The 14,554-nt window shown below is 45.6% G+C and overlaps 2 protein-coding genes and 1 pseudogene across 3 annotated transcripts in view; 1 reads left to right on the top strand and 2 right to left on the bottom strand.

Moving 5' to 3' along the window:
- Positions 1-14,554, top strand: part of LOC136629002 (oocyte zinc finger protein XlCOF22-like) — a 338,499-nt gene that overhangs the window by 109,142 nt on the left and 214,803 nt on the right. The gene's annotated exons all lie outside the window — the stretch shown is intronic.
- Positions 1-14,554, bottom strand: part of LOC136628989 (zinc finger protein 84-like) — a 162,303-nt gene that overhangs the window by 65,540 nt on the left and 82,209 nt on the right. The gene's annotated exons all lie outside the window — the stretch shown is intronic.
- The window catches only part of LOC136627145 (zinc finger protein 665-like), a 34,127-nt pseudogene that overhangs the window by 13,646 nt on the left and 5,927 nt on the right, over positions 1-14,554 (bottom strand).

Raw genomic sequence — 14,554 nt, 5'->3', positions numbered from 1 at the left:
TATCCAAGCTAAAGGCAGTACAACAGGGTACTAGAGGCTCCATGCCCACCTGTATCACATCCCGTATCCAAGCTAGAGGCGGTACAGCAGGGTACTAGAGCCTCCATACCCCCCCCCCTTCCTGTATCACATCGTGTATCCAAGCTAGAGGCAGTACACCAGGGTACTAGAGCCTCCATACCCGTGTGTATCACACCTTGTATCCAAGCGGTACATCTGGCGACTAGAGCCTTCATGCCCACCCGTATAACATCTTGTATCCAAACGGGAGGCGGTACAACAGGGTACTAGAACCTCCATACCCGTGTGTATCACACCTTGTATCCAAGCGGTACAACAGGGTACTAGAGCCTCCCTACAAGGGATCAGTTTTCTCCAAACAAAATTCTCCTTTTGCTCCGATATTGTAATCACTTATATTAACATTACAATCCCTTTTTACCCTTAAAGGTAACACCTCTTTTAATTCAAATTTAACCCCAGACTGGAGGTCGCAGCCCCTTCCTAACCTTAAAGGCATGCTCCATACCTGCAGTCCATGGCCGCTTCTTTTATATTTTACAGCCTTTCAGTATATACACATAGAGGTGCGGTAGATTCTCCTCAGTATATACACATAGAGGTGAGGTAGATTCTCCCCAGTATATACACACAGAGCTGAGGTGGATTCTCCTCAGTATATACACATAGAGGTGAGGTAGATTCTACTCAGTATATACACACAGAGGTGAGGTAGATTCTCCTCAGTATATACACACAGAAGTGAGGTAGATTCTCCTCAGTATATACACATAGAGGTGAGGTAGATTCTCCTCAGTATATACACATAGAGGTGAGGTAGATTATCCTCGGTATATACACATAGAGGTGAGGTAGATTCTCCTCAGTATATACACATAGAGGTGAGGTAGATTCTCCTCAGTATATATACACATAGAGGTGAGGTAGATTCTCCTCAGTATATATACACATAGAGGTGAGGTAGATTCTCCTCAGTATATACACATAGAGGTGAGGTAGATTCTCCTCAGTATATACACATAGAGGTGAGGTAGATTCTCCTCAGTATATACACAGAGAGGTGAGGTAGATTCTCCTCAGTATATACACAGAGAGGTGAGGTAGATTCTCCTCAGTATATACACAGAGAGGTGAGGTAGATTCTCCTCAGTATATACACAAAGAAGTGAGGTAGATTCTCCTCAGTATATACACACACACACAGAGGTGAGGTAGATTCTCCTCAGTATATACACACAGAAGTGAGGTAGATTCTCCTCAGTATATACACACACAGAGGTGAGGTAGATTCTCCTCAGTATATACACACAGAGGTGAGGTAAATTCTCCTCAGTATATACACACAGAGGTGAGGTAGATTCTCCTCAGTATATACACACAGAGGTGAGGTAGATTCTCCTCAGTATATACACACAGAGGTGAGGTAGATTCTCCTCAGTATATACACACAGAAGTGAGGTAGATTCTCCTCAGTATATACACACAGAGGTGAGGTAGATTCTCCTCAGTATATACACACAGAGGTGAGGTAAATTCTCCTCAGTATATACACACAGAGGTGAGGTAGATTCTCCTCAGTATATACACACAGAGGTGAGGTAGATTCTCCTCAGTATATACACACAGAGGTGAGGTAGATTCTCCTCAGTATATACACACAGAGGTGAGGTAGATTCTCCTCAGTATATACACACAGAGGTGAGGTAGATTCTCCTCACTATATACACATAGAGGTGAGGTAGATTCTCCTCACTATATACACATAGAGGTGAGGTAGATTCTCCTCAGTATATACACACATAGAGGTGAGGTAGATTCTCCTCAGTATATACACACACAGAGGTGAGGTAGATTCTCCTCAGTATATACACACACACAGAGGTGAGGTAGATTCTCCTCAGTATATACACACACAGAGGTGAGGTAGATTCTCCTCAGTATATACACACACAGAGGTGAGGTAGATTCTCCTCAGTATATACACACACAGAGGTGAGGTAGATTCTCCTCAGTATATACACACAGAAGTGAGGTAGATTCTCCTCAGTATATACACATAGAGGTGAAGTAGATTCTCCTCAGTATATACACACAGAAGTGAGGTAGATTCTCCTCAGTATATACACACACACACACACACACACACACACACACACACAGAGGTGAGGTAGATTCTCCTCAGTATATACACACAGAAGTGAGGTAGATTTTCCTCAGTATATACACACAGAGGTGAGGTAGATTCTCCTCAGTATATACACACAGAGGTGAGGTAGATTCTCCTCAGTATATACACACAGAGGTGAGGTAGATTCTCCTCAGTATATACACACAGAGGTGAGGTAGATTCTCCTCAGTATATACACACAGAGGTGAGGTAGATTCTCCTCAGTATATACACAGAGAGGTGAGGTAGATTCTCCTCAGTATATACACAGAGAGGTGAGGTAGATTCTCCTCAGTATATACACACACACACACACACACACACACACACACACACACACACACACACACACACACAGAGGTGAGGTAGATTCTCCTCAGTATATACACACAGAAGTGAGGTAGATTCTCCTCAGTATATACACACACACACACACACACACACACACACACACAGAGGTGAGGTAGATTCTCCTCAGTATATACACACAGAAGTGAGGTAGATTCTCCTCAGTATATACACACAGAGGTGAGGTAGATTCTCCTCAGTATATACACACAGAGGTGAGGTAAATTCTCCTCAGTATATACACACAGAGGTGAGGTAGATTCTCCTCAGTATATACACACAGAGGTGAGGTAGATTCTCCTCAGTATATACACACAGAGGTGAGGTAAATTCTCCTCAGTATATACACACAGAGGTGAGGTAGATTCTCCTCAGTATATACACACAGAGGTGAGGTAGATTCTCCTCAGTATATACACAGAGAGGTGAGGTAGATTCTCCTCAGTATATACACAGAGAGGTGAGGTAGATTCTCCTCAGTATATACACAGAGAGGTGAGGTAGATTCTCCTCAGTATATACACAGAGAGGTGAGGTAGATTCTCCTCAGTATATACACAGAGAGGTGAGGTAGATTCTCCTCAGTATATACACAGAGAGGTGAGGTAGATTCTCCTCAGTATATACACAGAGAGGTGAGGTAGATTCTCCTCAGTATATACACAGAGAGGTGAGGTAGATTCTCCTCAGTATATACACAGAGAGGTGAGGTAGATTCTCCTCAGTATATACACACACACACACACAGAGGTGAGGTAGATTCTCCTCACTATATACACATAGAGGTGAGGTAGATTCTCCTCACTATATACACATAGAGGTGAGGTAGATTCTCCTCAGTATATACACACATAGAGGTGAGGTAGATTCTCCTCAGTATATACACACACACAGAGGTGAGGTAGATTCTCCTCAGTATATACACACACACACAGAGGTGAGGTAGATTCTCCTCAGTATATACACACACAGAGGTGAGGTAGATTCTCCTCAGTATATACACACACAGAGGTGAGGTAGATTCTCCTCAGTATATACACACACAGAGGTGAGGTAGATTCTCCTCAGTATATACACACACAGAGGTGAGGTAGATTCTCCTCAGTATATACACACACAGAGGTGAGGTAGATTCTCCTCAGTATATACACACACAGAGGTGAGGTAGATTCTCCTCAGTATATACACACAGAAGTGAGGTAGATTCTCCTCAATATATACACACAGAAGTGAGGTAGATTCTCCTCAGTATATACACACACAGAGGTGAGGTAGATTCTCCTCAGTATATACACACATAGAGGTGAGGTAGATTCTCCTCACTATATACACATAGAGGTGAGGTAGATTCTCCTCAGTATATACACACATAGAGGTGAGGTAGATTCTCCTCAGTATATACACACACATAGAGGTGAGGTAGATTCTCCTCAGTATATACACACACACACAGAGGTGAGGTACATTCTCCTCAGTATATACACACAGAGGTGAGGTAGATTCTCCTCAATATATACACACACAGAGGTGAGGTAGATTCTCCTCAGTATATACACAGAGAGGTGAGGTAGATTCTCCTCGGTATATACACAGAGAGGTGAGGTAGATTCTCCTCGGTGTATACACATAGAGGTGAGGTAGATTCTCCTCGGTATATCCACATAGAGGGGAGGTAGATTCTCCTCAGTATATACACATAGAGGGGAGGTAGATTCTCCTCAGTATACACACAGAGGTGAGGTAGATTCTCCTCAGTATATACACACAGAAGTGAGGTAGATTCTCCTCAGTATATACACACAGAGGTGAGGTAGATTCTCCCCGGTCTGTACACATAGAGGTGAGGTAGATTCTCCTCGGTATATCCACATAGAGGTGAGGTAGATTCTCCTCGGTATATACACATAGAGGTGAGGTAGATTCTCCTCGATGTATAAACATAGAGGTGAGGTAGATTCTCCTCAGTGTATACACAGAGGGGAGGTAGATTCTCCTCAGTGTATACACATAGAGGTGAGGTAGATTCTCCTCAGTATATATACATAGAGGTGAGGTAGATTCTGCCCAGTATATACACATAGAGGTGAGGTAGATTCTCCTCGGTGTATACACATAGAGGTGAGGTAGATTCTCCTCGGTATAGACACATAGAGGTGAGGTAGATTCTCCTCAGTATACACACACACATACACACACACACACACACACACAGGTGAGGTAGATTCTCCTCAGTATACACACACACACACACACACACACACAGGTGAGGTAGATTCTCCTCAGTCTATACACACACACACACACACACACACACACACGTGAGGTAGATTCTCCTCAGTATATACACACACACACACAGGTGAGGTAGATTCTCCTCAGTATATATACACACACACACACACACACACACACACGTGAGGTAGATTCTCCTCAGTATATACACCGAGGAGAATCAGCCTCCCCTCGGCGTGTGTATACACCGAGGAGAATCAGCCTCCCCTCGGCGTGTGTATACACCGAGGAGAATCAGCCTCCCCTCGGCGTGTGTATACACCGAGGAGAATCAGCCTCCCCTCGGCGTGTGTATACACCGAGGAGAATCAGCCTCCCCTCGGCGTGTGTATACACCGAGGAGAATCAGCCTCCCCTCGGCGTGTGTATACACCGAGGAGAATCAGCCTCCCCTCGGCGTGTGTATACACCGAGGAGAATCAGCCTCCGATCTGCGTGTGTATACACCGAGGAGAATCAGCCTCCGATCTGCGTGTGTATACACCGAGGAGAATCAGCCTCCGATCTGCGTGTGTATACACCGAGGAGAATCAGCCTCCGATCTGCGTGTGTATACACCGAGGAGAATCAGCCTCCGATCTGCGTGTGTATACACCGAGGAGAATCAGCCTCCGATCTGCGTGTGTATACACCGAGGAGAATCAGCCTCCGATCTGCGTGTGTATACACCGAGGAGAATCAGCCTCCGATCTGCGTGTGTAAACACCGAGGAGAATCAGCCTCCGATCTGCGTGTGTATACACCGAGGAGAATCAGCCTCCCCTCGGCGTGTGTATACACCGAGGAGAATCAGCCTCCCCTCGGCGTGTGTATACACCGAGGAGAATCAGCCTCCCCTCGGCGTGTGTATACACCGAGGAGAATCAGCCTCCCCTCGGCGTGTGTATACACCGAGGAGAATCAGCCTCCCCTCGGCGTGTGTATACACCGAGGAGAATCAGCCTCCCCTCGGCGTGTGTATACACCGAGGAGAATCAGCCTCCGATCTGCGTGTGTATACACCGAGGAGAATCAGCCTCCGATCTGCGTGTGTATACACCGAGGAGAATCAGCCTCCGATCTGCGTGTGTATACACCGAGGAGAATCAGCCTCCGATCTGCGTGTGTATACACCGAGGAGAATCAGCCTCCGATCTGCGTGTGTATACACCGAGGAGAATCTCCCTCCGATCTGCGTGTGTATACACCGAGGAGAATCTCCCTCCCCTCTGCGTGTGTATACACCGAGGAGAATCTCCCTCCCCTCTGCGTGTGTATACACCGAGGAGAATCTCCCTCCCCTCTGCGTGTGTATACACCGAGGAGAATCTCCCTCCCCTCTGCGTGTGTATACACCGAGGAGAATCTCCCTCCCCTCTGCGTGTGTATACACCGAGGAGAATCTCCCTCCCCTCTGCGTGTATATACACCGAGGAGAATCTCCCTCCCCTCTGCGTGTATATACACCGAGGAGAATCTCCCTCCCCTCTGCGTGTATATACACCGAGGAGAATCTCCCTCCCCTCTGCGTGTATATACACCGAGGAGAATCTCCCTCCCCTCTGCGTGTATATACACCGAGGAGAATCTCCCTCCCCTCTGCGTGTATATACACCGAGGAGAATCTCCCTCCCCTCTGCGTGTATATACACCGAGGAGAATCTCCCTCCCCTCTGCGTGTATATACACCGAGGAGAATCTCCCTCCCCTCTGCGTGTATATACACCGAGGAGAATCTCCCTCCCCTCTGCGTGTATATACACCGAGGAGAATCTCCCTCCCCTCTGCGTGTATATACACCGAGGAGAATCTCCCTCCCCTCTGCGTGTATATACACCGAGGAGAATCTCCCTCCCCTCTGCGTGTATATACACCGAGGAGAATCTCCCTCCCCTCTGCGTGTATATACACCGAGGAGAATCTCCCTCCCCTCTGCGTGTATATACACCGAGGAGAATCTCCCTCCCCTCTGCGTGTATATACACCGAGGAGAATCTCCCTCCCCTCTGCGTGTATATACACCGAGGAGAATCTACCTCCCCTCTGTGTGTATATACACCGAGGAGAATCTACCTCCCCTCTGTGTGTATATACTGAGGAGAATCTACCTCACCGCTGTGTGTATATACTGAGGAGAATCTACCTCACCGCTGTTTGTATATACTGAGGAGAATCTACCTCACCTCTATGCGTATATACTGAGGAGAATCTACCTCACCTCTATGTGTATATACTGAGGAGAATCTACCTCACCCCTATGTGTATATACTGAGGAGAATCTAACTCACCTCTATGTGTATATATAATCTCCCCATCTATACATATTTTTTATAACAATATATTATATACACACAATACACACACAGGTGAGGTAGATTCTCCTCAGTATATACACACAGGTGAGGTAGATTCTCCTCAGTATATACACATAGAGGTGAGGTAGATTCTTCTCAGTATATACACATAGAGGTGAGGTAGATTCTCCTCAGTATATACACATAGAGGTGAGGTGGATTCTCCTCAGTATATACACACACAGAGGTGAGGTAGATTCTCCTCAGTATATACACACACAGAGGTGAGGTAGATTCTCCTCAGTATATACACACACACACACACACACACACACACACAGAGGTGAGGTAGATTCTCCTCAGTATATACACACATAGAGGTGAGGTAGATTCTCCTCAGTATATACACACATAGAGGTGAGGTAGATTCTCCTCAGTATATACACACATAGAGGTGAGGTAGATTCTCCTCAGTATATACACACATAGAGGTGAGGTAGATTCTCCTCAGTATATACACACACACACACTGAGGTGAGGTAGATTCTCCTCAGTATATACACACAGAGGTGAGGTAGATTCTCCTCAGTATATACACATAGAGGTGAGGTAGATTCTCCTCAGTATATACACATAGAGGTGAGGTAGATTCTCCTCAGTATATACACATAGAGGTGAGGTAGATTCTCCTCAGTATATACACATAGAGGTGAGGTAGATTCTCCTCAGTATATACACATAGAGGTGAGGTAGATTCTCCTCAGTATATACACATAGAGGTGAGGTAGATTCTCCTCAGTATATACACATAGAGGTGAGGTAGATTCTCCTCAGTATATACACATAGAGGTGAGGTAGATTCTCCTCAGTATATACACATAGAGGTGAGGTAGATTCTCCTCAGTATATACACATAGAGGTGAGGTAGATTCTCCTCAGTATATACACATAGAGGTGAGGTAGATTCTCCTCAGTATATACACATAGAGGTGAGGTAGATTCTCCTCAGTATATACACACAGAGGTGAGGTAGATTCTCCTCAGTATATACACACAGAGGTGAGGTAGATTCTCCTCAGTATATACACACAGAGGTGAGGTAGATTCTCCTCAGTATATACACACAGAGGTGAGGTAGATTCTCCTCAGTATATACACACAGAGGTGAGGTAGATTCTCCTCAGTATATACACACAGAGGTGAGGTAGATTCTCCTCAGTATATACACACAGAGGTGAGGTAGATTCTCCTCAGTATATACACACAGAGGTGAGGTAGATTCTCCTCAGTATATACACACAGAGGTGAGGTAGATTCTCCTCAGTATATACACACAGAGGTGAGGTAGATTCTCCTCAGTATATACACACAGAGGTGAGGTAGATTCTCCTCAGTATATACACACACACAGAGGTGAGGTAGATTCTCCTCAGTATATACACATAGAGGTGAGGTAGATTCTACTCAGTATATACACATAGAGGTGAGGTAGATTCTACTCAGTATATACACATAGGGGGAGGTAGATTCTCCTCAGTATATACACAGAGGTGAGGTAGATTCTCCTCAGTATATACACACAGAGGTGAGGTAGATTCTCCTCAGTATATACACACAGAGGTGAGGTAGATTCTCCTCAGTATATACACAGAGGTGAGGTAGATTCTCCTCAGTATATACACATAGAGGTGAGGTAGATTCTCCTCAGTATATACACATAAAGGTGAGGTAGATTCTCCTCAGTATATACACATAAAGGTGAGGTAGATTCTACTCAGTATATACACATAGGGGGAGGTAGATTCTCCTCAGTATATACACATAGGGGGAGGTAGATTCTCCTCAGTATACACACATAGGGGGAGGTAGATTCTCCTCAGTATACACACAGAGGTGAGGTAGATTCTCCTCAGTATATACACACAGAGGTGAGGTAGATTCTCCTCAGTATATACACATAAAGGTGAGGTAGATTCTCCTCAGTATATACACATAGGGGGAGGTAGATTCTCCTCAGTATACACACATAGGGGGAGGTAGATTCTCCTCAGTATACACACACACCTTCTAGGGGAGGGACTATTTTCTGTCAAGGATGTTATCATCTGATCCAACTCACTGGTGGGATTCAGACAAACACTCAGCCACGATTACATATATGATATCCGTCTCTTTCTTTGGACCGCAGGTAGAACATTACAATATTGCAGATTGAGATGTAAAAAGGACAGAAAGGCTCTTACCATTCACTGCTGTCCCACCATAACTTTCCTGTAAGGATTGAAAAAGAGAAACACAAGTTACCTGCATTAAGAAGGTCAAAAACCCCCAGAAGACACGAACCAATCTGCCCTTAAAGAAAGATCCCCCTAAGTGGCGATCAGAGCGGATCAACATCCAACCAAGTATATTTACGTAGCCATGCTTCTGTCATTTTAATACATCTGTCTAGTAGAGGATGACTGTTCCCTAACTCAGATCTCAGATTAGTCAGCAGCTGCACAGCTTTTACAGTAAAGAAGCCTTCTATCACCGCCAGAGACTGAGCCTCCTTTCCTGCAGCCAGAGAGCAGTCACCAAGTAGGACAGTGTGCCCGGGAGAGAATGGAGGGCCAGGGACCAAAATGAATTCAAATCAATTGAAAATCCAGATTGAGTAAGTTTATGGCATTCTGCTCCACGGGAGGTTTTTGTCCTCCATGTGCTCACCTTAAGACACGTGTGGCCCCAGAGGCTATTCTGCATATGTATGTTACAGTATACAGGACAGCGCTCTGCTGTCGGAGGCTATTCTCATATGTATGTAACAGTATACAGGACAGCGCTCTGCTGTCGGAGGCTATTCTCATATGTATGTTACAGTATACAGGACAGGGCTCTGCTGTCGGAGGCTATTCTCATATGTATGTTACAGTATACAGGACAGCGCTCTGCTGTCGGAGGCTATTCTCATATGTATGTAACAGTATACAGGACAGCGATCTGCTGTCGGAGGCTATTCTCATATGTATGTTACAGTATACAGGACAGCGCTCTGCTGTCGGAGGCTATTCTCATATGTATGTTACAGTATACAGGACAGAGCTCTGCTGTCGGAGGCTATTCTCATATGTATGTAACAGTATACAGGACAGAGCTCTGCTGTCGGAGGCTATTCTGCATATGTATGTTACAGTATACAGGACAGCGCTCTGCTGTCGGAGGCTATTCTCATATGTATGTAACAGTATACAGGACAGCGCTCTGCTGTCGGAGGCTATTCTCATATGTATGTTACAGTATACAGGACAGGGCTCTGCTGTCGGAGGCTATTCTCATATGTATGTAACAGTATACAGGACAGGGCTCTGCTGTCGGAGGCTATTCTCATATGTATGTTACAGTATACAGGACAGCGCTCTGCTGTCGGAGGCTATTCTCATATGTATGTTACAGTATACAGGACAGCGCTCTGCTGTCGGAGGCTATTCTGCATATGTATGTTACAGTATACAGGACAGCGCTCTGCTGTCGGAGGCTATTCTCATATGTATGTTACAGTATACAGGACAGGGCTCTGCTGTCGGAGGCTATTCTCATATGTATGTAACAGTATACAGGACAGCGATCTGCTGTCGGAGGCTATTCTCATATGTATGTTACAGTATACAGGACAGAGCTCTGCTGTCGGAGGCTATTCTGCATATGTATGTTACAGTATACAGGACAGCGCTCTGCTGTCGGAGGCTATTCTCATATGTATGTTACAGTATACAGGACAGCGCTCTGCTGTCGGAGGCTATTCTCATATGTATGTTACAGTATACAGGACAGAGCTCTGCTGTCGGAGGCTATTCTGCATATGTATGTTACAGTATACAGGACAGGGCTCTGCTGTCGGAGGCTATTCTGCATATGTATGTTACAGTATACAGGACAGCGCTCTGCTGTCGGAGGCTATTCTCATATGTATGTTACAGTATACAGGACAGCGCTCTGCTGTCGGAGGCTATTCTCATATGTATGTTACAGTATACAGGACAGCGCTCTGCTGTCGGAGGCTATTCTGCATATGTATGTTACAGTATACAGGACAGCGCTCTGCTGTCGGAGGCTATTCTCATATGTATGTTACAGTATACAGGACAGGGCTCTGCTGTCGGAGGCTATTCTCATATGTATGTTACAGTATACAGGACAGCGCTCTGCTGTCGGAGGCTATTCTCATATGTATGTTACAGTATACAGGACAGGGCTCTGCTGTCGGAGGCTATTCTCATATGTATGTTACAGTATACAGGACAGCGCTCTGCTGTCGGAGGCTATTCTCATATGTATGTTACAGTATACAGGACAGCGCTCTGCTGTCGGAGGCTATTCTCATATGTATGTTACAGTATACAGGACAGCGCTCTGCTGTCGGAGGCTATTCTGCATATATATGTTACAGTATACAGGACAGCGCTCTGCTGTCGGAGGCTATTCTCATATGTATGTTACAGTATACAGGACAGGGCTCTGCTCTCGGAGGCTATTCTCATATGTATGTTACAGTATACAGGACAGAGCTCTGCTGTCGGAGGCTATTCTCATATGTATGTTACAGTATACAGGACAGGGCTCTGCTGTCGGAGGCTATTCTCATATGTATGTTACAGTATACAGGACAGCGCTCTGCTGTCGGAGGCTATTCTCATATGTATGTTACAGTATACAGGACAGCGCTCTGCTGTCGGAGGCTATTCTGCATATGTATGTTACAGTATACAGGACAGCGCTCTGCTGCCGGAGGCTATTCTGCATATGTATGTTACAGTATACAGGGCAGAGCTCTGCTGCCGGAGGCTATTCTCATATGTATGTTACAGTATACAGGACAGGGCTCTGCTGTCGGAGGCTATTCTTATATGTATGTTACAGTATACAGGACAGGGCTCTGCTGTTGGAGGCTATTCTGCATATGTATGTTACAGTATACAGGACAGGGCTCTGCTCTCGGAGGCTATTCTCATATATATATTACAGTATACAGGACAGCGCTCTGCTGTCGGAGGCTATTCTCATATGTATGTTACAGTATACAGGACAGGGCTCTGCTGTCGGAGGCTATTCTCATATGTATGTTACAGTATACAGGACAGCGCTCTGCTCTCGGAGGCTATTCTCATATATATATTACAGTATACAGGACAGCGCTCTGCTGTCGGAGGCTATTCTCATATGTATGTTACAGTATACAGGACAGCGCTCTGCTGCCGGAGGCTATTCTGCATATGTATGTTACAGTATACAGGACAGGGCTCTGCTGTCGGAGGCTATTCTGCATATGTATGTTACAGTATACAGGACAGGGCTCTGCTGTCGGAGGCTATTCTCATATGTATGTTACAGTATACAGGACAGGGCTCTGCTGTCGGAGTCTGTTGTGCATAGGTTACAGTATACAGGACAGGGCTCTGCTGTTGGAGGCTATTCTCATATGTATGTTACAGTATACAGGACAGGGCTCTGCTGTTGGAGGCTATTCTCATATGTATGTTACAGTATACAGGACAGGGCTCTGCTGTCGGAGGCTATTCTCATATGTATGTTACAGTATACAGGACAGGGCTCTGCTGTCGGAGTCTGTTGTGCATAGGTTACAGTATACAGGACAGGGCTCTGCTGTTGGAGGCTATTCTCATATGTATGTTACAGTATACAGGACAGGGCTCTGCTGTCGGAGGCTATTCTCATATGTATGTTACAGTATACAGGACAGGGCTCTGCTGTCGGAGGCTATTCTCATATGTATGTTACAGTATACAGGACAGCGCTCTGCTGTCGGAGGCTATTCTCATATGTATGTTACAGTATACAGGACAGGGCTCTGCTCTCGGAGGCTATTCTGCATATGTATGTTACAGTATACAGGACAGGGCTCTGCTGCCGGAGGCTATTCTCATATATATATTACAGTATACAGGACAGCGCTCTGCTGTCGGAGGCTATTCTCATATGTATGTTACAGTATACAGGACAGGGCTCTGCTGTCGGAGTCTGTTGTGCATAGGTTACAGTATACAGGACAGGGCTCTGCTGTCGGAGGCTATTCTCATATGTATGTTACAGTATACAGGACAGGGCTCTGCTGTCGGAGGCTATTCTCATATGTATGTTACAGTATACAGGGCAGAGCTCTGCTGCCGGAGGCTATTCTGCATATGTATGTTACAGTATACAGGACAGGGCTCTGCTGCCGGAGGCTATTCTGCATATGTATGTTACAGTATACAGGACAGGGCTCTGCTGTCGGAGGCTATTCTCATATGTATGTTACAGTATACAGGACAGGGCTCTGCTGTTGGAGGCTATTCTGCATATGTATGTTACAGTATACAGGACAGAGCTCTGCTGCCGGAGGCTATTCTGCATATGCTACAGTATACAGGACAGAGCTCTGCTGCCGGAGGCTATTCTGCATATGTATATTACAGTATACAGGACAGAGCTCTGCTGTCGGAGGCTATTCTGCATATGTATGTTACAGTATACAGGACAGGGCTCTGCTCTCGGAGGCTATTCTCATATGTATGTTACAGTATACAGGACGGCCCTCTGCTGTCAGAGGCTATTCTCATATGTATGTTACAGTATACAGGACAGCGCTCTGCTGTCGGAGGCTATTCTCATATGTATGTTACAGTATACAGGGTAGCGCTCTGCTGCCGGAGGCTATTCTGCATATGTATGTTACAGTATACAGGACAGGGCTCTGCTGCCGGAGGCTATTCTGCATATGTATGTTACAGTATACAGGACAGGGCTCTGCTGTCGGAGGCTATTCTTATATGTATGTTACAGTATACAGGACAGGGCTCTGCTGTCGGAGGCTATTCTGCATATGTATGTTACAGTATACAGGACAGGGCTCTGCTGTCGGAGGCTATTCTTATATGTATGTTACAGTATACAGGACAGGGCTCTGCTGCCAGAGGCTATTCTCATATGTATGTTACAGTATACAGGACAGGGCTCTGCTGTTGGAGGCTATTCTGCATATGTATGTTACAGTATACAGGACAGGGCTCTGCTGTCGGAGTCTGTTGTGCATAGGTTACAGTATACAGGACAGGGCTCTGCTGTCGGAGGCTATTCTCATATGTATGTTACAGTATACAGGACAGGGCTCTGCTGTCGGAGGCTATTCTCATATGTATGTTACAGTATACAGGACAGGGCTCTGCTGTCGGAGGCTATTCTGCATATGTATGTTACAGTATACAGGACAGGGCTCTGCTGTCGGAGGCTATTCTCATATGTATGTTACAGTATACAGGACAGGGCTCTGCTGCATATGTATGTTACAGTATACAGGACAGGGCTCTGCTGTTGGAGGCTATTCTGCATATGTATGTTACAGTATACAGGACAGCGCTCTGCTGTCGGAGGCTATTCTGCATATGTATGTTACAGTATACAGGGCAGAGCTCTG

This window comes from Eleutherodactylus coqui, chromosome 5, assembly GCF_035609145.1.
Source record: "Eleutherodactylus coqui strain aEleCoq1 chromosome 5, aEleCoq1.hap1, whole genome shotgun sequence".
Taxonomy (NCBI): domain Eukaryota; kingdom Metazoa; phylum Chordata; class Amphibia; order Anura; family Eleutherodactylidae; genus Eleutherodactylus; species Eleutherodactylus coqui.
The sequence above is the reverse complement of the archived record's forward strand: the minus strand, read 5'-3'. Positions and strand labels throughout refer to the sequence as shown.